Source organism: Octopus bimaculoides, chromosome 5, assembly GCF_046866305.1.
Source record: "Octopus bimaculoides isolate indiv1 chromosome 5, ASM4686630v1, whole genome shotgun sequence".
Classification (NCBI taxonomy): domain Eukaryota; kingdom Metazoa; phylum Mollusca; class Cephalopoda; order Octopoda; family Octopodidae; genus Octopus; species Octopus bimaculoides.
In genome coordinates, this window is record NC_142932.1 from 61,523,548 (window position 1) to 61,547,103 (window position 23,556).

Genomic DNA, 23,556 nt, shown 5'->3' on the forward strand with positions numbered 1-23,556 from the left:
GAAACGGGAAATCTGGGTCACTGTCAACAATTGTGGGATGTTTACAGCGATTGGGTTTCCCAAGCGGTTACCCATATATGTGTTCGTGTGTGTGTGTGTATGTTTGTGTTTTTGTGGGGGGGGGGTAATACCATTAGAGCCTTTTTGAATTTAATCTCAAAATTCTACTAAAGTTATTTAATTTATATGCGCAAGGAAATATGCAAGTATATGACATATTGCCATACTATAAATATGGTCTTTAATTAAACTTAAATATTGGATTTAATTCAAAGGTATCTAAAAGTTTTAAAAAACGTTAAAACCGAAATAAAACGCACATATTTCTTCAAAAGATTAGAAAATGCACTGAATAACATTAATTAAATTTTATATTTTAATAGTCACATTACAGATCACGAATTTACGCTCACCAACAGAGGAGTAAATAACTAAAGTGTTTTCTCTGTTTTACGTGTTTACGTCTATTTAACAAGAAAAACATTAAAATTAATAACAGGATTACTCATTAATTCCCATAAAGATATGTGTACAAACCTCAATAGTTGTTTTATACATATTTTTACATTCTAAAATTCTCTATACAGCACGATATATTACACGCTTACTTTCTCACATCAAGAAACATGCACACACACAATTGCAGGCACACAGAGTTTCTCTCGATAAAATACATATCCAGGCTTACTCTCGCAAATATACATATACGCTATGCATGCAATGCTATATAAAATTATTTTTATGTAGTTGTTTAATCGTTGGGTGTATGTGCGTGAACATGAAGAATATGTCATCTTTATTATATTCCTGTATAAACATTCTTTATGCATAAATTTCAAAAGAAATTTACTAATTATGTGACTATATAAGGAATCTGAATAAAAGTATCACTGCAAAATAATTTCAAGTATGGTCATTCCGTTGACAGAAACACTTTAGTAAACACATTGTGGAAGCCAACTGTGCAAAAAGTTCTCGGACTACTTATGTTTAACAGAATATAACTAATTTACCTAAGTTTTAACGATTCACCGGTCCCAACTATTCCTACCACTTTTGGAATCCAGTCGGGAAGTCATTTACCGTAAGGACCTTCTACGATTCAATCTGGTCTCGATAACGGTGTTAAAATTGCGACCTTTGAGCTGCATTTTCATCTTGGGAAATAGATGGTAGACCACAGAGGCTAAATCTCGCGATAGTGCAGGTGCGGAGGTTGTACCATGTAATTTGATGCGAGAAACTGACTGGTGGGGAGAGCTCGGCAACAGGGTGCATTGTCGTCGTGAAGAATCCAATACTTCGTATTCCACAAATCCGGTCGCTTTCGCCGAATATCCTCCTTCAAACGCTTCTAAACGTCACAGTAGAACTCTCATCTGACGGTCTGGCCCTAGAAAACGAATTCTCAGTGCACGAGACAAGGGATGTTCAAAAAAAAACGATGAGCACGCTCTTGATTGAGCTGCCGTTCTGTTGTATCTTATTCGGTCGTGGAGATGAAGGGCTCTTCCATTGTAACTGCTGCTTCGTTTCAGAGTCGCAACTTTCGTAAGCGGTGATAACTCTTGATATGAAGGATGGGTTATTAACGGCAAGCAGACGTAGATCTTCAACGCGATGATCTTTTGGCTCAGTGGTCAGCAAGTCAGCAAGAAGGGGACAAAATTGGCAGAGACACCACATGTTCAATTCAGACGTTAGGATTGTATTCACAGACCCATACGACAGACCAACAAAATAAGCAACACCGACGATCGTCATGCACAGGCTGATGAATTTTCTCCACATTTCGTGGGGCAGGGGCGACGCATGTTGCAGGTCTTCCATATCATTCATCGTCGTCCAGTGACATTATTTTGCTTTTGAAGTGCCAGTACCATTCGAAACATTGCGTACGACCATTGCCTTGTCACCGTAAGCTTGCCGCTGCATGCTCAATGTCTCTGTAGCAGACGTCCCAAGTTTAACTTAAAATTTCAAGTTGGCTCTTTGTTCGAACTTCCTGTGCATGACAAAATCACAGACTACAGTTACACTCGATCGCAAAACAACCCCACAGATTTCACAACTTACGTAGTAAACACAGCAATGTTACTCGGCACACTGTCTCATGAAGGTCACTGCTAGCTCTCATTGTGAACGCAACCCTGTGCTGCCAATCTGTTGGGGCGCTACAGAACTAGTCCGGAACCTTTTTGGAACCAGTTCGTATATACTGAAGCATCTTAATGCTTCTATGTGCATGTTTATACATACTAGACGAGTTTAATTATACTTAATGCTTTGATGCAGAGCTGACGCTTGTTTGTTGCGTTAAAATACATGAGGCAAGTTACAGAACTTTTAGAAATTGGTATCGGGTATAAGACACAGATGGAACGTAGCCAAATCTACAATGAAAGTACATGCTTAGGCTGCTTTTAACAAACTGATTCAGTTTTAGGTGATATTATTTATTCGGAATACAGGCTAGTCGGAAAGTAAAGAGCTTTTATGAGAGGAAACGGTGTTGTGAGAAGCTGTCGAGTATGTAAGACGCTACGTCGCATGTAAGAAAAATATTCCCATTATAGCAAAGATTCACTTTAGTTGCATCCATATTTTACAAGAAGGGTTGGAAGTGGAGGGGAAAACACAAAATATGTGCCCACACACATATACATGCGCGCATCAATATGTCTACGGAAAACGAGGTATCCCTCTCCAGGAAACACAAGGGCAAATCCATCATTGTCAACATTGAAAAAGTTTTGCTATCCGGACACAATGAGAAATACACTTCGAGACAAATCATCCTTGTTACATCTTCATGCACCGTTTTGTTTTCTTAAGTCAGTTACGTGAAATTATTCAGTAGAAGGATCTTCATTCTGTCTAAGTGCGGGGACAATATCATCATGCTGGTTGTGAGCACTGACCGTGTGCAAGCAGTCGATTTAACGCATTTTTGGCTTCCGTAAACATGTGTATCTATAATCTTGTCCCTACTGTTCCGTTGCTTTCCAACAAATTCCATATATCCAACCATCTCCTTATATACAAACGGATGAATTTCTAAATAATATTGTTGTAAGGCTTCTCACACTATGCTTAACACTTTGCCACCCATTCCTTTCTTCCTCTTCTTCTCACTCGCCATCCTACACTCAAATGCACTTAAACTCTCTACAACAATACTCATCTGTCAACTACATCTTCCATTCCATGGAATTGTAACTAAGCAACAAATATCCGAAGCCATTTCGGGTGTCTGTACACGTTTTCGTCTCTCACAAAAGCATTCAAATTAAGTTTTGTTACTGTTTATTATACAGAGAATTTCACAGGTTTATACAACGATTTCAAACTCTTTATATTGATGTTGATATTGTGTTTTTCATTGGTTTTGTTTACTTTGCATCATATATTGCTAGATACATTAATATATTATTTCGAAAAGACATACAGACATCATTCACTAGATTGTGCGTCATATTTTTCAAAATTAACATTCACATACTGAGTAAATATTCGGTCAATAATAATACACAATTGTGTGTATGTACATACAAAATTTAATATACATTAGGCCGACATATGTTAATATATCTATACAGGAGTATATAAGAAACGAATTACACGCAAGCAGATATAACTCTCTCTCTCTCTCTCCTCCTACCCCATTTCTCTCTCTATTTTTCCATCTAACTGTCTAAATTACTTATTCGTCTCTCGCCCTTTCCTTTGTGTTTGCATATATATGCATTTATGCTCACAATCATATATATATATATATATATATATATATATATATATATATATATATATATATATATATATATATATATATATATATATATATATATACATATGTATATATATATATATATATATATATATATATATATATATATGTATATATATATATATATATATATATATATATATATATATATATAGACATATGTATACATATATATATGTTTGCGCATGAGTATGTGTGTGAGTGAGTGTGCGTGCCTGCGTGCGTGCTTGTATGTTTATATATGTATACACATGTATAATATGTGTTTGTATTTACGTCAATATAATTGCAATTGTATTGTTAAATCTCCATAGTAAACTAAATCAATCATATATATTTCACAATAAATCAAAATGTATTTTAAATACCAAAGAAATCTTTAAAAAAATATTATTGATGTATTCAATTTAGATATAATAAATGGTATTCTATTATCAAATGTATTCAAATATTTCATATAGGACCGTATTAAGGATGATCTTTTTTCTTGAAATATACGTATAGAAATAATGTTTTCCTCCATACATGTTTATGTATAGGCACAGTAATATGTATATATGTACGTGGACATACATATGCATATGTATATATATATATATATATATATATATATATATATATATACATATATATATATATATATATATATATATATATATGTATATATATACATATATATATATATATATATATATATATATATATATATATATATATATATATATATATATATATGTATATATATACATATATATATATATATATATATCTGTTCGTTATGTATATATGTGTGTGTGTGTGTTTGTGTGTGTGTGTGTGGTGTGTGTACCTGTGAATATTTATATGTGTAAGCACATGCACACGCACTCTCTCTCTCTCTCAGACACACGCACACACACACATATATATATATATATATATATATATATACATGCCCAAATGTATATACACATATACGCAAATATGTATTATATCTACGTATATATATTTGTACACAAACTGAAAGAAGCAACGATTAAAATAACGGCCTTTCCATTTATTTTTAACCCATTGCATCATATCAGAATGCTGCAGCAATTTAGTTGTATGTTCTGAGAGATAAACTTCTGCAATGAATTCCATTCCAGTTCTAACGAGCAGAAACGATAGATATAAGTTGCGAACTTAATTTTGATTTTGTGTTTAGTCTGAATTAATTCCACGTTTTTGGCTAAACACATGACAATAAATGATTTCTTCGTTGTTTTCTATATAGGAACAGATCTTCCTGTCTAGATCCAATTGCCCTGGCGGTCTCTATTACTGACGAGGCGAATTCAAGCCGACACACTGTTTGTGGTTGTGCGCTAACATAAGTTGTTATTAACGTTCTCAAATGATGCAATGGTTTAATATATGCAGAGACCGGTATGTTCAACGACGCTACTTTCTGTCTACTCTCATGCACACACACACACACACACACACACACACACACACACGCACGCACACATATACTCACACACATTTGTGTGTATATAGATAGATAGATCGATCGATAGATAGATAGATAGATAGATAGATAGATAGATAGATAGATAGATAGATAGATAGATAGATAGACAGACAGACAGATAAATAGACAGATACAGAAGTAAGGCTCGGTTGGCCAACATAATTGTGACCAAAATCTGAGCAAGTTAGGACATAGATAAAGTTCTGAGAAGCACATGTGAAATTGGTATTAATTGAGAATTGTTGTCCTTGTGGGAATGGGAATTCCGAGCCTTCAGTTAGGTATGGGCATGTACCACAATTATTATTATTATTATTATTATTATTATTATTATTATTATTATTATTATTATTATTATTATTATTATTATTATTATTATTATTCAGTGAGAGAGCAGTCCTTGCCATCAAAGTGACGCTGGGGTAAAATATATGAAGCCCATTATTTCCATCATGACTACCCGTCTGATAAGGGTACACCAGGCGCATGCATCACAACCATATGTGCGCGACATGGTGATCTCATATCACGATAAACAGCGCATGACCACGCAAGTGGGGCCCAGTTAGAATTTTCTTCAGGTCGAGTAGCCCATCCTGCTCAAAACGACTCTGAATAAGGTTTGTTTAAGGATGTTGAGCAAAATACCAATGTTTCCAAAGGTGAATTATTCAAAACCCAAAGAATTCCTCTCAACACATGGCTATGATGCTCCCCCACTACTTCTGCTCATGATCAGAGATGCACATATCGTCAGCCACCAAGGGACATGCTCAACTGGTTAAGGTCAAACAACTGACAAGCAAATCTGTGGTATTAAGCAGAATATTTGCTGTAGCCCATCTTTTTAGACCAAGACAAAACAATGTACTTGATAACACTTCCAATCAATTAAGATCAGAAGCCATGAGAGCCACTGCCTGGTACTGCATCCGGGCATTCAAACAACTGACAAGCAAATCTGTGGTATTAAGCAGAATATTTGCTGTAGCCAATCTTTTTAGACCAAGACAAAACAATGTTATTATTATTATTATTGTTCAGTAGTTTTATTTTTATAACGTGCTTTCACTTCACTACCGAGCGCAGCTCTGCGCGCCTTGGATATGTGCTGTGGTTTGCCGTGGTGCTTTTATGGTTACTGTATTGAAAGTGTTTTGTGTAGGATGTGTGCAGTGCCCAGTAGTGAAATTTTCTGTATGTTATATATATTTGTAAGTCCTGGTGATTTTGTTATGTATTTGTCTGAATATTTTTTAATTATACCTAAGGCCCCTACTATGATAGGAATTGTTTCTGTTTTTAGATTCCACATTCGAGTTACCTCTATTTCCAGGTCTTTGTATTTTGAAAGTTTTTCCATTTCTTTTAGGGAAACGTTGTCATCTGCTGGTATTGATACATCAATTAGAAAGCATTTATTTTCTTCATGATCTTTGACAACTCTATCTGGTCTATTTGCCTTAATTTCTCTATCTGCGTGTATTGGCATATCCCAGAGTATGGTTACTTTCTCGTTTTCTGTGACCTTTTCTGGCGTGTGTTTATACCATCTTTTTCTGTTGTTATTCCATAGTGTTGGCATAGCTTCCAGTGTATATAGGTCCCAGCTCTGTCGTGTCTGTGACTATATTCCTTCTTAGCCAGGACTGGGCAGCCAGAGATAATATGATTTATTGTTTCTTGTCCATCTCCACATATTCTACAGTTACTTGTTATGTTTCTTTTCATTATATGTTTTTTGGTAATTTCTGGTGGGGAGGCTTTGGTCTTGTGCAGCAATTAAAAATCCTTCAGTCTCTGCTTTGAGTCCTGAGCTTCTCAACCACTGCTGGGATTTTTCTCTGTCTATTTCTTTTGCATTTAGTTTAGCCAAGTATTTACCATGTAAGGGCTTTTCTTCTCTATTATTATTATTATTATTATCATTATTATTATTATTATTATTATTATTATTATTATTATTATTATTATTATTATTATTATTATTATTATTATTATGTTTGACTTTTGTTTTGCATTTGTACAAGTTGGATCCAAGTCTCACCCAGAGACCTCAAGAGACAACAAGTTAGAAGTTCATGTAGGTGTTATGCCTAGGGTACCATATATTTGGATTTGTACAGTTTTGTTCAAGTGAATGTTTAAGAAACCATAAGAAAATTATGTGTTTGCTTTAAAATTTGAGATCACATAGACAGTATTTTACGTAGGATATGGGCAGTTCCCATGAGCACTATCTTTTGAACTTCAGCCATTTTGGGGTTTCCTGGTATCTGAGTTAGGTAGTAATCAACCCGTTTCGCTATCATTCCCAAGGCACCTATGACAATAGGTATTGTTTTCGTCTTCAGATTCCACATTTTGCTAATTTCTATTTCAAGATCTTTATATTTGCTCAGTTTTTGGTAGGTCTTAACAGATACGTTTATATCGATTGGGACAGTCATATCAATGAGGACGCATGATTTTTGTCTGAAGTCTTTCAGTATGATGTCTGGCCTATTTACGTCTATCTTTCTGTCAGTTTGAATGGTGAAGTTCCAGAGGAGTGCAATGTGATCATTTTCAAGTACTGGGGGTGGTTTGTGTTCCCACCAGTTTTTATCATGGGGCAAGTCCAGGTTTTTGCATATTACCCAGTGAATATATTGTGCAGCTCTATCATGCCTGTTGAGATACTCTGTAGGCGCAAGCAGACTGCACATGGAGACAACATGATCGATGGTCTCATTTTGTTGTTGGCATATACGACATAATGGGGCGCTGCCGTTTTTAATATGTTGGCCTGGTAGTTCTTTGTAGATAGGCATTGATCTTGGGCTGCTATGATAAACCCCTCTGTTTCTGATTTCAAGCCAGAGGCCATCAACCATTGGTGGGTAATTATTATTATTATTATTATTATTATTATTATTATTATTATTATCCTCTCTCCTCCTTCTTCGTCTGCATTTTTTAAAAGTTGGTATCGTTTGTATTGAGTATAGTTTTGCATTTGTTAGGAGTCCCTTGATTGATTTGTCTTGTCTTTTGCATTCTACTAGTTTGTGTGTATTTAGGATGCTGTACAGTTTCGGGTCTTGAGTGAGCAGAGGGAGATTTTGTGTAATTGTGTTGTATGCTTCATTTTTCCTGAGGTTGTGGATTGATATGTATAGAAGTGATTTAAGGTGAGGTGTGGTGTTTTGTTTTGTTGTCCTTAGTGTGTTTGTGTCCAATTTCTTGGCACGTTTAATACCATGGTCTATAAGTGTAGGTGGGTATTGACGTTCAATCAGTGTTATTTTCAGTTCTTGTAGGCGAAGTTCCCGAGTGGTTGTGTACACTTATAGAACATGGAATATATATATATATATATATATATATATATATATATATATATATATATATATATATCAGCATGGCTGCAGCTCTGAGCTGTAACTATAAACAAAAATATATACATATATACATATATATATATGTGTGTGTGTGTGCGTGTGTGTGTGTGTGTGTGTGTGTGTGTGTGTGTGTGTGTGTGTGTGTGTGTGTGTGTGTGTGTCGCCATGATAGACCGCTAACCACTACACACATTTTCTTTCTTACCTTGTTTCTCTCCTTGTTTGTTTCTGTGTTCATTTCTGTGGAAGAGCGTAGGCTCGAAAGGTTAAAGACTTTTTCAATTCCCGAGCGTTATACTAATACATCTATTTGTTTTCTACACCACCTGTCTTCGTCTGTATATATGTGTATATAGATGTATATATGTATATATTTATATATGTATATATATATATATTTATATATATATATTTATATATATATATAAATATATATGTGGGTGTATGTGTGCGTATACGAGGGGTACCCAAAACAAACCGGAATTCTGCAGTATTATTTTATTCACTTAGCTTTAGATGTTTACACTTTTAACGCCATGAAAATATTCTCCATTTGAAGCAACGCATTGGTCCATTCTAGTTTTCCACTGTTTGAAGTAGTGCTGGAACTCTCGAGAAGTGAAGCTTTTCACCCTTCAGCCGCTTTTTGTTCATCTCTTCGACTTCTGAAAATTTCATAGCACCAGCTTTCATCTCCAGTTATGACCAGTTCATGACACAAATTCAATCGTGACTGCTTGTGATCTTCCGTGAGCAAGCGAAGCACAAATTTTGTTACAATTCGTTTCATTCGCAATTCCTCGCCCGGTGATGTGGTACTGCAATGTGGTGCGTCTTTGATTTTCAGCGTTTCTTCCCTGTTACTACTAGTTTAACCCACGTAGATCTTCCTCCGCCAGCTGTACCCTGTATATTGCTAGCAGGGAGAGCGAACCCTGCCATTCTCTAGCAGACAATGACATCGCGAGATTGACACAGTTTCAAGCTCGTTGGCCATTCCTCAGTCGCGACTACCTCATCGCCAGAGCGTTAGCCGCGGTCCGCTCCAGCCAGCAATATATTGTAAACAAAGCGCACATCGATTACTGATTTGTAGCAAGCAAAATGATCAGAGTAGTAACTATGATAACAAGTAAAGTTAATTGCATATCAAAATGGTTGTTCCATGTTACTATTAGTTTAACCCCAGGCAGATCTCCTGCCAGCTGGATAAGGGGGCCAAGCAGCTCGATACTGAGTTAGTCGCGCGATCATGTTGTCTGCTAGAGAGTAGGTGTTCTCTCACCCTGCTAGCAATAGAGATGGTGCAGTGTCGCACCGATAACCAGCTGGCAGAAGATCTGCCTGAGGTGAAACTAATAGTGACATGGAACAACTACTCTGATGTGGTGAATAACTATATTTATTAGAATAATTACTATTCTGATCTCTTCTTCAAATTTTACAACTAGTTATTGTGCTTGTTATATACACACACATACACACACACGCACACACACATATATAGTTATATATATATACATATTTATGTATATATAGGCATGTATATATTTGTATATTTGTGTATATATGTGTATATATATGTATATGAACGGATATATACATATATGATATGCATATATATATATATATATATATATATATATATATATATGTATATATATATATACATATATATTTTCCTATATATATTTGTAATAGAATACTTTATTTCTCCACGCACATTTGAAGGAGAAAAATATTATCATTAATACAGTTTTATTTGAAGTATTTATTTGAATACATTCGATAATATAATATTCATTATATTATCAAAATTGAATGCATCAATAATATATTATTTAAAGATATTTTTAGTATTTAAAGTGCATTTTGATTGATGGTGGGAGACTGATTTTTTGAGAGAGTATTGTCAAGATCAGAGACAAGACAAAGCAACAGATCCAGCACTCAAAGTTCACATCCAACTCGGCAAAGTGCTTGTAAAGCGCCTCACACATCTCGTCCCGTCCTTCGACCGAGCATACGTTTTCGTCGATAAGAGATCTAATTGTGACATCGTTGCCACGCTGGGTTTCTATCGTACGGGCCCATCTGGCAACATTAATTTCCTCACGGCTCAATGCTCGCACTTTTGCCCGAACTCCGCGCCCCTCATGCTTGGCTTTGCGGTGACGGCCCAATGCCGTTCTCGCTGCCAAAATGTGCGATGCAGAGCCCAATCTCAACGCCTCCTCCAAGTCCTTAACTAATTACCCCTCTATTCTAGCCCTATCTATTCTTAGCTGTTTGCTAAACCTAATGGACTCGAATCGAATGGCTCTTTTGAAGGCGAACCACCACCGGTTATTAACCACGGCGCCGATTGACGCCCTCTGCACTAACTCCTTAATCCGGCTACTGCATGCCTCACAAGTGAAAATAGACTTGTTAAAGCTTCCAGTTGCCGGATCCTCTCTCAAGTGTACTATCTATGTCCAGTTTACACTTAACCATTCTATGGTCAGTGTAGGACACCTGAACAAGCTGTGGACAACTAAAGCTAGCCCTATCTTTTGCTCTTGTATCTATCTTTAACCACAAATCCAGTCCACTCTGGGATGTCAGGATGGTCAAGCTTGTAACGATCTGCCAACTGAAAACGCTTAAACAGATCTACGAGATGTGAGCTCACTTTCCTACCGGTCGAGCCAACGCTATCCATGCGTGCGTCAACGATAGCGTTAAAGTCCCCTACGAACATTAATGTCTTCGACGTCACGAGAAAGTTCTCTAGGCGCCGATAAAAATCAGTTTGGAAACCTCTAGTACAAGGACATAGAGTCCGATTAACTTGAAGGCCTTACTGCTGTATGTCACATCAAGGACGACCAGCCCACCCTCAAGGTCCACATAGACGGCAGAGTCAAGCGTTTACGGATCAGTACCAACACACCTCGTTGTCCTCCGGTCTGGCCAGGAGACATGATTTTCTCATAGCCATTCAGGAGAGGCGAGAAGGCCTGTAGACTGTCCAGCTTGGTCTCTGTAGCAACCATCACATGTATATCATGTGATCTGAGGTCGTCGATGAAACAAGCCTGCTTCCACTTCGAACTCAAACCACGCACATTTAAATAACCAAGGGTGAGAAAGGCCACTGTGAAAAGTAAAGGTTCTACTTATTTTTCGTTGGAGAAGTTGGGGCCGACATCACCACACGTGAATCAGCTCCTTCCTTCTCTTTAGGTAAATCGATGTTACCCCATTGGCAACAGGTGGGCTTTCGGCCTTCAGCCTGTACCCTTAAGGCCACATTCTCCCCCGACGAGCACCCTTTCAGGAACGACCTGAATGTCCTTTTCTGTCCCCTGAATTATTACCGTAATGCTCCGCCCGAACTAATTCTGGGGTAGAGAGCATACAATCTGTAATACTCTTATTTAGTCCGTCCTGTTAAACAACAGGGTGGCCAACACTTCTTTAAGGTCCACTTCAGGTGGTACTTCATTGATTTTTACACGGGACGTTCTTCGTCCCATATAAGCCGGCAGAAGTACCACCTCTTTGGACTTCAGGGAACACACGGAATATCTGCGGGCCACCTCTTCTCCCGAGAAATGGACCTCAACAGAACCAAATGCCCGTCCCCTTGCGATATGTACTATATCCATCTATATCGGGGACAGGCATTTTTCAATCGTCTCTTTTTCGAAGTGTTTAAACCTTATGTCTTGTGGACAGATGATTTTAAACACTACGGTCCACTTCTTAGTCTCTAACACTGTGGGGGAGGGTGATATCAGAACATGATTTCCCTCCTCCTTCATTCTCTTAAAATATTCCGGTAGCATACCTAAAGGAATATCAATATTTTCGGTTGCCACTGCGCAACCGCTGAAAACTTTTTAACAGTGTTGTCACAGCTGCCAACATCAACATTGCTCTCCACAAGAGCACATTTTTCATGGATAATTTAACAAAATGCCACAATGACCAACAAATAAAGTTCAATAATTTTTTAACAAATTATTCCCCGGGAAAACCGGGGAACAAAACAGTTCAACAACAAATCCTCGGGTTCAGCAACAAAATCCAATAGGTAATCCAACAATGAAACAACAGCAACAGCAATAACACAGCAAAAACGCTTACCGAGAGGAAGAAAAACACTTCCAAGCAGCAGTGAGGGAAGCAAGCTTCTTACCACACAGTGACGCCTGCACCTATATTCTTCAAAGTGACGTATGCAAGGTTTCACAGCTCTAGTACCATTCATCCATACTCAACCAATGAACTTTTTTTCAGCACTCCTTCGTACTATGTTTGGTACATTTTTCACGTTACACATGTCTTAACATCCATGAATTGTCTTATTGACCTTTGTACCTAGGAGCCAATTTGAGCTCAACGTTTTCAGAGAATAGAAATTTGAGTAGCATGGTATGATCGTGTCAATTGCTTCTTTGTGTTTATGGCCTACTTCATTCAACAAATGATAACTCATTCGCTTGTTCTAAAGTTGTTGATCTTGTCTAATGAGATATTTGTTTTTCTATAGAACCCAATTGTCATTTAGAAAATTAGCTTTTGAATATGAGTTTGCAGGTATAACGGTATATTATGCGATTAGCAATCATATGATTCCTTCCTTTCTTGATAGGAAGTGTGTGGTATTACTTTTAGGGCGGAGTGTTTGGTGTATTGTGAGTAAATTCTTTTGCCGGACTTTTCTCAAAGAAGCAGAGCATTGTAAACATCAAAAATACTTTGTCGAATCAAAGCAGTAACTTTAAAAACCATCTATTAATAAGGTATGCACTTTGCACACTATCGCATTGTTGGAACGTTTCTGAATCCCCAGTAGGTGTTTCAGAATCACAAGCATTTCAACCATTAATCTCTACATTTCGTGTGAGTGCAACAACGAGGACTAAATTGGCGTTTACCCACACAATGCTTTGAGATGCCTTCTCGTTTCTCCCGCAACATAGTGATGCTGGTATTCTGTACCAACCACATCCTCCTAGTCGTTTTTTTTCAGTTTTTTTTTTTTTAATTTCAAAACGAATCTTCTATGAGAAATAGTGCAACCATCTTTCTGGAAAGCTCTGGTAGCCGATTTTATTGGTGATTTAGGCTGTATGCGATCCTTTGAAAAATGCCTCCCCGACCAAGTCCGAGCATGTCAGCTTCAGTTGGTGGAAAATGGTAGAACTCCCCTCTGAGCTGCTAGACCCTTTGGAATTTGATAAATTTGATAGGTGTTACATGTAGTTTATTGGTTTAAACGCTCTACGGGTCCACCCACTTGCCAATTTCCATAAAGATCTTATTGCATCTCCACTTCTACGTGTCTTGTTTCAGTGCCCAATTCCGCTTGTTAAAATGTGATTCATGCTGTAAAAGGTTTCTTTACGTTGCTTAAAATAAAAGTATAAAAGTTTTCTTTGCCACAGATTTTAAATCTATCTGTAACAGATCATTAACAGATCATTGCCCGCGGAGTTCGGGCAAAAGTGCGAGCATTGAGCCGTGAGGAAATTAATGTTGCCAGATGGGCCCGTACGATAGAAACCCAGCGTGGCAACGATGTCACAATTAGGTCTCTTATCGACGAAAACGTATGCTCGGTCGAAGGACGGGACGAGATGTGTGAGGCGCTTTACAAGCACTTTGCCGAGTTGTTCGGGGGAGTTGCGGGTCGCTGGATCATGGTGATGGTCTTAGCGACTCCCTGCCTGGTGGCCCGTGTCTCTCGGCACGAGAAGCTGAGTGCTGTGAAGGGCCAATCACGGCCGAAGAGGTAATCGAGGTGCTGGGCGAGTGCCCCGGGGAGAAGTCGCCGGGTCTCGATGGTCTACCTTATGGATTTTATAAAAGTATGGCAGACTAATTCGAGCACCTGCTGGCTAGCGTTTACGTCAACTGGCAGCAGAATGGGAGAATTCCCAAGTCTGCGAGCCGGCAGGTGGTGACGTTGATCAGAAAGGAACCGGGCAAGGGGGACGAGATAGGTCACTTTAGACCTATAACTCTGTTAAACACAGAGTTATAGATTTTGGCCAAGGTGCTAGCAAAAAGGTTGGCGTGGGTCGTGGACTGACCTTATACGCTATTCCTTAGAGAGGGTTAGGAAACGTTCTGACGCAGGGGAAGCACTGGTGCATTTAGACCAGGCTAAGGCATTTGATAGGGTCGACATCGGTACTTGGCAGCGTTCCTCGAGAAGGCTGGCCTGGGCCCGACCTTTCGCGGTTGGATTGCTGCCTTGTACAGCGACATCCAGTTTGTCATCAAAGCGAACGGTTTCTTTTCGAAGCCAACCATCATCGAGCGTTCAGTTCGTCAGGGGTGTCCCCTGTCTCGCTTCTATATGTGTTGGCTCTTGAACCATTGCCGCGGAAGTTGGAGGCACTGGGAGGCGCGCCTCATGATCTATGGCATGGAAGAGGACCTACAGCATACGCTGATGACATCTTCGTTCTTGTGGCTGATGAGGGTCAACTTCCCTTCGTGGAAGAGGCCATCAAAGTTAGGTTACGAAGCGGGGGCAGGAGTAAAATTTAACAAGGACAAGTCAGTCGGTTTGCAACTCGTCTCCTTGAGAGGCAATCCGATGGCGTCCAATAAAGTTGTGGGACGTTAGACGGAAGGTCCTGTTAAGTTGCTAGGAGTCTGGTGTAGCCCAGATATCCAGATACAGAAGAATTGGAGTGAGCTAACCAGCAAGGTGACTGCTCTAACCCAGACGTGGTCTGGGTGGGTTTTTTCTTTGCTAGGAAAGGCGGAGGTGGTGCAGATGTTTAAAGCATCTGTTATCACATACCGTCCGACCGTGGTGCCTTGCTCCGATTTGTGGCTGAACAAGTTGGAAAGAATCCTCTTCCATTTTTTTGTGAAAGGGAGGAAAGTCACTTGTGAAGCGCTCTGTCTGCTGCCAAAAGCCGCTAAAGTGTGGGTTATGGATGCCTTGACTGAAGATGCGGAAACTCGCATTAAGGTTGAAGTATCTCTGGCTTTACCTGGACGGAGAGCAGGTGTGGTCACCGCACATTCAGTTTTACCTTCCTCAGTTAATGTCCTTAACGGACATCGGTGCATGGATCAAGCGGAGATCTAAACTGGGGAATGGCATTTGGAGTGCCGTCAGGCACTTCAGCTACTCTCTCGGGCGAGCAATGCCGGCAACAGGAGTTCCTGCGTGGATTTCTATAGCAGGTTAGTGGAATTTATATCTGAAGACGTTCGGGCCGAGGTATCTGGATAATTACCAGAAATCCCTGGCCTGGCAGTGTTTCCGTGCACCTGTTTGTAATAAGCTCTCAAGGCACGGAGGTGCTGTCTCGCTGATATGCCCGCGATGTATGCAGGATAAGGAAACAGTCTTGTACGCATTCGTGGAGTGTCCGGAGTTATCGGGACTGATAGCTTTTGCCAAACAACTGTTGTCAGTAATGGGAAGAGTACGTCTATCAGCTGAGTCTATCATCCAGATTGTACGGCCCCCTTTCGTCAACAGGGAAAAGAAGTCGTCTTTTTTCTGCGTAGTAGCCATACTGAAAGAAAGAGTATGGAAGACGCGTATGAAAGGTATAGTGACAGGTACCTTCATCTGTGGCCATGGGTTAGTCAACTTTTTTATAGTTACCACCTCAGTAGTAAGATCACACACATATATATATACCTTTTATGTATGTGTTGTTACACGTATTTACATAGAGATTCATACGTAAAATTATACACTCCTTAGTACGTATATAAATACTGTCGATGTGTGGTAATTAGTAATAAAGTGGAGGGATATTTATCGGAAGGCAATTCGTATATTAGTAAATGAGATATTGAATGATCGAAAATTAATTAATAAATAGATAAATAATAAAGTTAATGGGTGGTCTATTAATCTACATAAATTGATTATTTTATTAATATATGTAAGAAACGTTGGGCTGAAATAGCGGTTAAAAGAATAAATATTGCTTAAGAAGGCAAAGTTAATATTATAAATAAGGTTTACTACAGTAATTCTGTAACAAATCTATTAGTGTAAAAGTTTTATCGAGATTTAAAAATAAAATAATATTATGTTGATCAGTAAATTATGCGTCATATAATGAGAAATTTAAATGTTTGGGATAAATCTTGTTACGAGAATAAATACTTAAACTATGATTGTTTTATGACTAAAGATGTTTCTAGGAACGTTGAAATGATGAATTAGGATCGTAGATTTAGAAAACTCTCACTAAGAAAGCTAAGAATACAAATAACTCTTATTGCTAAGCAAATTGGTGAATAGATTGGAAGTCGTTAATGAATGATGTAGGAAAATTGATGTAGGAAAATTTTATTATGAATTAAACTAAAAATGATGCGCTATTTTGTGTTTAAAGATTTTATATGAGTTCTAATTTAGGTTTACAAATAAAGAATATTTAGATAAGATATGTCAAACTTAATCAATCTATGATATCTTTTAACATATGAGGGAGTGAATGTCATATTTTTCTAGAACTATTTGAGGAACTCATTTATTACGAGTTAATTTAATAGAGTTTTGTAAAAAAAGGGAATCTGGTTGAGAATGCTATTTAATCGCTGTAAACACGTGTTGCTGCCAATGCTTACATCTATAAGAGTTTTCAATGAACGTGTTTACCAGTTTATTCTTTGAAAATAAAATGAAGAACATTTCGGTATTACATAAGGAACAGAATCTTCCACCCTTTTCATATGGCCTAGAAATAGAAAGAATAAACCATTCTAGTTTAAATTTTATGTTATTGTCTTTAAGTTCCCAAATTAATTTACTAAGGCTCGTGGTATTTCGTTTGTTTCTGTCTCTAAAAGAAGAAAAATGATTAGAAATTCTTGAGGATATTGGTGAAGAGGAAGATCCAATATAAGAAGAAACACCTGTAGGAGTACTGACTTGGCATTGATATATAGTGTTTTTGAGTTTTGCATTATTACTTAAAAACCTAATTCTTTTGCTATTAACTTCAGAAATAATGATTTTGTTGTTATGACTATTACTATTATAAATCTTGTTATAATTATTGTTCCTTGGTTTATTATTAGTGTTATTATTGCTATTATAGTAAAGGTTAATAATGTCTGGCTTAATGTAATTACTGTTGGTACTCTCTTGCGGATGTAAAAGCCTCATATTATGTGCGAATATTATTTGTGAGATGTTTTTCGTGTTAGAGAAACCAAATCTAACTCTGTGCGTATTTATGACTGGGAAGTAATGAGAATGTTTTGGAAAATTCTTATTAACGGCATTTTGGAACTGGGACACCAAGTTTGATTTTACATTTTTACTAAAAGGTAGTATCATTCAGACATTTTTATTGGAATCTGGTTTAGAATATTTGCTAGTGTTGTTTCTAAATAGTTTTAATTTGTTATTATTATTATTGTTAAAAAAGGGTTTAAACTGACAGTTATTTCCCCTATTTCGTGAAGAAATATTTGGCTGGTTATTATCGTTAAAAATTCTGATGAGAGTGATAATTAAATTCATTGTTGCTATTAATATTAAAATCTATATTATTATTATTATTATTATTAATAGGGGAATCGTTTTCATAAGTAGAATAAATATAGCTAACTTTTTGTCTATACCCTGCTTTTAATAAGGCTGAGTTATAAAATTCAGCTTCCTTATTGAAAGTATTTTCGTTAGTGGATAAATTGGATAATCTAAATGAAATATTCCGAATTTGGATGATTACTGAACTTGCTAATGTATTTAAGGTTAGTGGAGGGTTTGTGATAAGAGAAGAAAGTTTTTGTATGTAGGTCTAGAGTGACATCCAGGAAGTTAGCTATAGATGTTTCGTCTTCAAATATTATACTAAAGCCCATTTTACTGAAAAACCTAGCTAGTCTATTTTTAACTTTTTGTATTTTTTGGTTTGTGGTATTATTCAAATAGAGCAAACAGTCGTCTCTGTATAGACCACCCTTAACATTTGGGAATTGGTCTTCTAATTCATAAAGAATGTATGTGCAGACCAAATCAGCTATTTGTGCTGAGTCGGAACTTCCCATAGGGACATCAAATCCTTCTGGGGTGTCCTTACGTATCCATAGTTTATTATTGAATTTAATAATAGAATTTCTTGGTGCTGTAATGACTTTAAATTCCTCTCTAGGGAGGCCCGCCTTATTGTGAGCAAACCAAAGTGCTTTGTTTAATATAATAGGGTTAATTGATGGATAAATTTGGTGTTATGTTTGTCATTAATGTTACGAAACCATTCTACTACTTGTAGAATATATATATATATATACAATTATGGATATCAGTCTTTGTGTACATATTGACGAGTATAAATGTATGCACATGTATTATGTGTGTGCATGTATACACGTGAATATATATGCATATGTATGTGTGTATGTATGTATATGTATATATACTTATATATATGTGTGTGTATATATATATATGTGTGTATATATATATGTGTGTGTTTGAGTGTGTGGGTGTGTGTTTGTGTGTGTGTGTGTGTATGTGTGTGTGTATGTGTGTGTGTGTGTGTGTGTGTTTGTGTGTGTGTGTGTGTGTGTAATTATAATAGATAGCACACGAAGTACCAGATATGAGTTAAAATCGTGAAACAAGCCACCACTCACATTGAAAAACGTAACAGACCAGCAGAAGTTCATCGAAGGAGCAAAAATGTAACAAACTCAGTTTAAAGCTGGATATACCTGGATCATGATTTCGAATTCTGGACAAAGCCTTAATCCTCCTCAGCAGGTCTCACTATACCTAATATGAAAAATCCAACTCGCCTCTCTGAATCCGTTAATCGTTGAATAGTTCCGCGCAAAATTCAAAAGAAGTTCAGTGCATAATATATCTATATATACATATAAATGAGTAAATATTCAAATGAATATTCATATAGATATTGTTATTATCACCATTATTATTATTATTATTATTATTATTATTATTATTATTATTATTATTATTATTATTATTAATAATAATAATAATAATAATAATAATAATAATAATAATATTATGCATATACACTCACCAGATTAAACTGTTGGAGAAGAAAAGAATCCTAACATCGGCCAACAACAAGTTGCTTTAGATGCCAAGAACCCTCCTATCTGGTTTCAGTAAGTAACGTTAGATACCAAGAACCCGCCTAATAACACTGTTTTCTTCAGCTATACTAAACTGGGTTTTATGGCTAATCACTCTATCCACTTGTTCAGATATTTAGTGGTAGTTCTCAATGCACCTATATCTAATGGGATACATTTTACCTGCACATTCCGTAGTGTCTGTAATTCAATAGCCAGGCCCTGGTACTTTACTGTTTTTTCTATACTTCTATTTGTATCTATACTGTTAATATTTTCATCTTCTGGGACTGTTATGTAAATTATCTAGCATTGTCTATTTTATTTATCTATTACTACCAAATAAGGCCTTCTAGCTTCTATTACTCTGTCAGTCTGAATGTTAAAGTCACACAACATCTTGTACTTCTAACTTTCTAGTACTTTACTAGGTTCATGTTCATACCATTTATCAGTATATTCAAATCCTAGCTTTCTAAAAGCACCCAGTGGATTACTCTCCCTAGATTGCCATGTCTTTTCTTGTATTCTTTCTGTGCCAGCATGCTGCATTCACCTCTTTTGATTTGGATATTTTACATAGGGCATTTTCTTGGTTTTGTCTATTTAGACTTTTATCCAATTAGTCCTTAATGCTTGATCTTGTGCAGTTATTAACAAACTTTTGGCCTCCCTCTTCAGCTTTCCCTTCTGCAGCCGTAGTCATGTCTCGCTACAACTATTTGTTGAAACTATCTTTGGAAATCTACGATGCAACGCCTTCTCCTGCCAGTCAGATAATTTCTGTTCTTTTCTCTGATATTTAAGTTCGTTTGGTGTTTTGGTTTCCCTCTATCTTGATGTGCCTCTAGAAACTTTTAATAAACTTTCATCACTATTACCTATATAAGATTCTATATCTACTCTAGCTAACTCCACGAAGTCTTCCACTGATGTTAACTCTCTACCACCTTCCTTCCTTTCCTGTCTTTTTGTGGAGTCCTTAATTCATATTGAATTCTTTCCTAGTTCTTCTGTCTGGCCTTGCTAATTTAGATTTTTCCTAATCTACAAAAGCCGCTGAGTATCTAAGCAATGATACTATCCACGTATTTACAGCCTTTACTACATTCAGACTATTTAGCTTTGACTTTATAAGCTTCCTCACCCTTCTGATGTACTCCTTCTCCATTTTCGTTTTCATTTCTAAGGTTAGTACTCGGCCAGATTCTAATACTCCTAGATACTTATAACTCTCTCCTCTTTTCAATGATTTTAATTTCTGGCCATGTGGTAATTGGATGCTTTCGCTGTTGACTACCTGTCCCCTTCGATTGACTACTATTGCACACTTATCTATGCCAAATTCCATGCTTATATCTTTGGTGAAGAGTCATACAATCTGTAGTAATGAATCTGTCTCTTTTGCATTCTTACTAAAAACCTTCAGATCATGCATGTAAAGCAAATGGTTAATTTTTCCATTAATATTTCTGGACTGATACCCTGCATTTGCCTTCATTAATACTAACCTGAGGAGGATCAAACATAGAACAAATATTAATGGGGAAACGATTCTCCGTGGAAAATTCCTCTTCTGATATTAACTTTCCCTACGAGTGTGTTACCTGAGTATAGATCTACTTTCCATTTCTGCATGCTAAAGCTAATGAATTCTCTTATGTTGTCTGCTATGCTGAGCATACTCCAACATTCACTTATCCATGAGTGTGGGATTATGTCATAGGATCTCATGTCTTCTATCTATTCTATTGTTAGATTTTTCTTTCTAGCTTTTACTTCAATTAGAACGGGTTTGTCTATATATATTAGATCATGCGTTCCTCTAGCCTTCTTCCTGCAACCTTTCTCTGGTTGTCAATGTGCTCGTAAATGCTTTCTAAAAGCATTCTTATTAACAGCTTCCACACTAATGGTAAGTAAATGATTGGTCTATAGTTGTTAGCTGTATTACCCTTGATCTTATACTTCATAATGAGTATTTTCCTCTCTCTAATCATCCATTTTGATATTATTCCTCCATTATGGCAATCCAATCCTGAAGTTGTACTCTCAGGCGATCATGTAAACTACTGAATTTCTTTAGCGAGTACCTTTGAAATATATCTGGTCCTGGACTCTTCCAATTCGGCATTTTCCTAACATTCTACTCATTACTACACTAGTTAATCTTAGATCTGGTTGCTTCTCGCTTACTATTTCTTCCTTCACTTTCTTTAACCATACTGCATCTCCATTATGATTGAGTGGTTTATCCCAAACATTACTCCAGAACCTTCTAGCTTCCTCTGCATTAGATTTTCCATCTTCAGTACGTCATTCTCCATTATTTATTTGATTATAAAATCGCATCTGGTCTGTCACAAATAATCTATTCTGTTGATACTGATCTTTTCTTTTCTGATATCTGAGAGCTTTCCTGCCACTGTTATTATACGCTGTTTTAACTATTCTATTACTGTCCCAAATCCTTTCTCTTTGACTAAATATCGTTTCTTGATGGAAGATTTGCATCTTGTGTTTCCTAACTTGTTCAGTTTCCATGTTTCTATTTTACTTAGATCGTGTCTTAAACACTTCACCTTATTTTGTAATCTCCTTTTCCACATTTGCTCTTTTTTAATCCATCCCTGTGAGATATCAAATCTTCTGGTAACAGCTACCCCTCCTTCATAGATGAATAAGTTAGTGTCTTCTATATTTTTAGTATCTATCCTACTGACACTTTCTGCTTTCCTAGTCATTTCTTGTAGCTTCGTTCTGCTGATGCCTTTTAATGCTGGTAATCATTTTCTTACTTCTTTACTCATTACTTCCTCTAACTCATCTAAAATCTTCTGATCTACCTCACTTAAATCAATTAAGTCGTTGGTGCCAGTTGTCCCTTCCTTTTTGGTAGCACTATTATTTCTTTTCTTTAGGTTCTTCTTTGGTTTCAGATGTATCTATGTTGGTCTTTCTTTTCCAGTTCCCTTGTGATCTCTTCTACCTCCAATTCTGTCATCCACTTTCTTCTCATAATAGCATTAGCCTGATCACTTAATCTCTGCTCAGTCAATTTAAACATACATTTCTCTACCCAAAGTGTTAATATTCGTTTTCTATTGCCCCTTCATTTAGTTTCACTTTCTAAGTAGCACTGTATCACTATCCTGTTTTCTTTGCTGGTCCACTTCCTCCTCCTTGCTCTATTGTCTGATGTTCCTGTATTAGGATGACAGCTGTAGGCAGTCTGCATCTATACTGGTCCACTGCCTTAAAGATCCAGCTTCATTTTCGCTGTTGCAACCAGAGTTTTTGGAAACTCCTGTCTCTCATAAACTGAAGTAGGGCAACACTCTTCACCATCGTCATCACCACCATTATTTTTCGATATCTGAATGTTTCAAGCAACTTTCTATTGCATCATTTGTTGCACCATTGTGCTGCTGGGATGGTGTGTGCTGCATTTGTTTTGGTGGGGGATACTGTATTGTATCAGTACGTTTTGTTATGGGGTTTAGTTTGAGTCTTCAATTGTATTAGTGTTTATCTTGTGTGTTGTTTGTGTAGCGCTCATTGTGTTCTTCTGTCGGGTATTGGCCTTCTATGGCAAATGTGGATTTTGTTCATTTTGTTCGGAGTTTATTCTTGTTTATCATCATCATTATTATTATTATTATTATTATTATTATTATTATTATTATTATTATTATTATTATTATTATTATTATTACTATTATTATTATTATCAGCAGCACTAAATATAAATAATTGATAATAACAACAATAATATTATCGGCCAGCAATAATAT